Source organism: Chrysochloris asiatica, unplaced genomic scaffold (assembly GCF_000296735.1).
Source record: "Chrysochloris asiatica unplaced genomic scaffold, ChrAsi1.0 scaffold00054, whole genome shotgun sequence".
Classification (NCBI taxonomy): domain Eukaryota; kingdom Metazoa; phylum Chordata; class Mammalia; order Afrosoricida; family Chrysochloridae; genus Chrysochloris; species Chrysochloris asiatica.
This window is the reverse complement of record NW_006408572.1, coordinates 18,333,741-18,336,902: the sequence shown is the minus strand read 5'-3', so window position 1 is coordinate 18,336,902 and position 3,162 is coordinate 18,333,741. Positions and strand designations below refer to the sequence as shown.

Genomic DNA, 3,162 nt, shown 5'->3' with positions numbered 1-3,162 from the left:
GGATTCACATTTAGGTCTTTAATCCATGCTGAGTTGGTTTTTGTATATGGCGTGAGGTAAAGGTCTTTTCGATCTTTTGCATATCGATTTCCAGTTCTGCCAGCACCATCTGTTGAAAAGGCTATATCTTTCCCATTCAATATACTTTGGCCCTTTGTCAAAGATCAGTTGGCTGTATGTGGATGGGTTAATTTCTGGACTTTCATGTTTAGTAATATCTTTAAGGAGCTCTGGTAGCATAGTGGTTACAAGTCAGGATGCAAACCTCAAGGTCACAGTTCGAAAACACCAGCCATTCTGCAGGAGAAAATGAGGCTTTCTTCTCCCGTAAAGATTTACAGCCTCGGAAACCCTATACGTGGTCTCAATGAGTCGGAACTCAGTGCACTTAAAAACAACAACAGTGATATATTTAATTTTAAATATATTTTAAAAGAAATCTGTTATGGCAGATGAAATAAAGTTTCCTTCTACTCTATTCTAACTACTGTTTCTCCAAGAGGAAAGTATATTAATGAATTTGATATGAAACCTGCTCATGTATTATATTTATTTATCCATTAAAATACATGGCAACTTTCAGATTTCATTGACTTTTGCATAAATCAAGTCATATTGTATGTGATGTTCTTTGACTTTATTTTCTGCTCAACACCTTTTAAAGATGTCTCTATGTCAATGCATAAAGGATCTAGTTTATTTATATTAATAAGTTAATTAATTAATCAACTAATAAATACGCAGAGCAACTTTTTTCATCTGCCTGACAGACATGAAACTTGTTTCCAGTGTTCACCCATTAATGAAGATTCTTAGGCATGACTCCTTACACATGTATTTCTTTAGCATATGTAGAACTGCTAAACCAATACTTAAACATAGGAAATGGAGACACTTTCCTTGATTAAAAATGTCAAATAATCTTTGAAATTGTTGAACTCATTTATATTTAACCAGCAGTAACAAGATTTAATTTGTTTTTGTTTTTTTTTTTCACACATAAATCAACACTTGGTATCTTTAATTTCAAATATATATAAGCCTGCTGCTGGAGAAGGATCAGAACCTGGATGGCATTCACGAGAACACACTGATAGAAATCCTGGTGTCCAGTGTCCAGCAAGCTTCAGAGGATCACCCGCCTGTCGGTGGGTCACTGGGAGGAAGGGCTTAACCATGAAGGAACAGAAGATCCAAGTTGATGACAAGGTGAAACTGACTTGCTGCCCCAGCCAAGTTCTCAGCAGATGCACACCCTGCTGCCACATCTCAGCTACTTTGAGCTCAACATCTGCTTGGAGAAGCACCTGGAACACTCTTGCAGCAACTCCAGGAAGTGGTGGTGAAGCATTCTGAGCCAGTGGTTCTAGAAGCTGCAGCTCATGCCTTCTGTAAGCCTGAGTTCACTTTCTTCAACCGGGTGGACTTTGCAGTCAACTGGTGGATCTGCTGACTGACCACTTCCAGCAGGAACATGAAGAGCTCCTGCAGTCTTCCTTCCTAGAGCGCCTCTCTGCCTTCTACAACACACATGACTTCACTCGCTGGGAGCAACGTGAGCTATGCTACCTCCAGAAGCCTGTGAATACAGGAGAGGTTTCTCACCAGGTGATCCTTCCAGCTTTGACTCTAGTCTATGTTTCCATCCTCTGGACACTAATCCATATTTCTGGATCAGATGCTTCTGAGAAGCAGCTATTGAGTTGGAAGGGTAGATTGGTGGGCTTCTGGGAGCTCTGCCAAAGCTGCCTCTTGGAAGAGCAGGCTTTCATCTTATTAAGTAAACTACTTCTCATCTTCATCCCTTACATGATTGTAGGGAGATGCGATTTCCTCAGGCCTCTTTTTCCTGATGTCACTCTCTAGTCTGAGCTAGACAGCTTCCTCTTGGACCACATCTTCATCCAGCCTGGAGACCTGGGCAGTGGTGAATCCCAGGAGGATCATTTACAGACAGAGCGACTGCATCAGTGGTACCGCCTCCCGGCTGGATTCTGCAAGCTGATGCTATGTGGGGTACTGGAGATGGATGCAGCCTCAGATGTTTTCAAACACTACAAGTTCTAAAGTGACTATGGTGACATCATCAAGCAAACGCTAACTAGAGCAAGACAGATTGACAGAAGCCATCGTTCCTATATTCTGCAGCTAAGCTTCCATCGGTTGTACTCAGAACTGCTGCGGGAACAAGGATTCCAAGGCCCGAGTGAGCTTCCAGCCTTTATTGAGATGAGGGACTTGGCCTGGAGATTTGCCTTAAGCTTTGGGCCCCAGCAGCTACAAAATGGTGATCTTGTGGTCATGCTACACAAGGAAGGTATCACGTTCTCCTTGTCTGAGCTTCCTTCGACTGGATACTCTGATCAGCCCACAAGCCTGTCATTCCTAGAGCTCCTTTCAGAATTTCTCCCCTGACTCTTCCATCAGGACAAGCAGCTACTCCTGTCATACCTAGTAAAGTGTCTGCAGCATGCCTTCAAGGCATCTGGCCATCCCTGGCCTCCAGCCACCACTTACTGCCACTCCCTCAGCCCTCTAGGGAACACAGAGCTACCCCTGCTGCAAGAACAGGCACACTGAAGGCCCCTCCGCGCTGAAAGGAGAGGGTACCTCTTCCTCCCAACAAGAAAGCCTACGGCTAAGTAGCCTCCCACCCAAGACTACCCTCACTCCACACCTGTGAAGAGTAGACAGTTCCTGAGGACATTGGAAGAGGTGGAAAGTTTTCTCAAAGCCCACCCTTTTCAGACACCCAGTGACCTAGGTACTTAGGTCCACAGTATTTCCACCCTCCACTCAATTCTTCAGATGCTGGTCTAAGGGAAGAGGAAGAAGACGAAAGACTAGCAATTCAAGATAACACAAGTGAAGACAAGCAACCAAGTAGCTACTGGTCCCCTGGTGAACACTGGCTGACCTCTTAGATTATACACAGCTGACTAGTGAGGATTTCTGACATGACTCGGTCCCCTTCCCCATCTCCATTCCCCACTTCTGTGACATGACCACTTGGAAAAGGCAAACTCGAGAAATGAGCAAAATGAAATATTCCTTCCAGGCACCCATCCCTTGGTCTCTAGGAGGTGGGCAGGGAATTGCCATTCTCTGATGGCTTTGTGTTAGAATAAAGAAATCTTGACACCCTAATATATATATATATAT

The 3,162-nt window shown here is 44.0% G+C and overlaps 1 pseudogene; it reads left to right on the top strand.

Annotated features, from left to right (window-relative positions):
- LOC102832743 overlaps nt 1-2,772 on the top strand; it is a 33,565-nt pseudogene extending 30,793 nt beyond the window's left edge.
- The last annotated feature ends 390 nt before the right edge of the window (nt 2,773-3,162 follow it).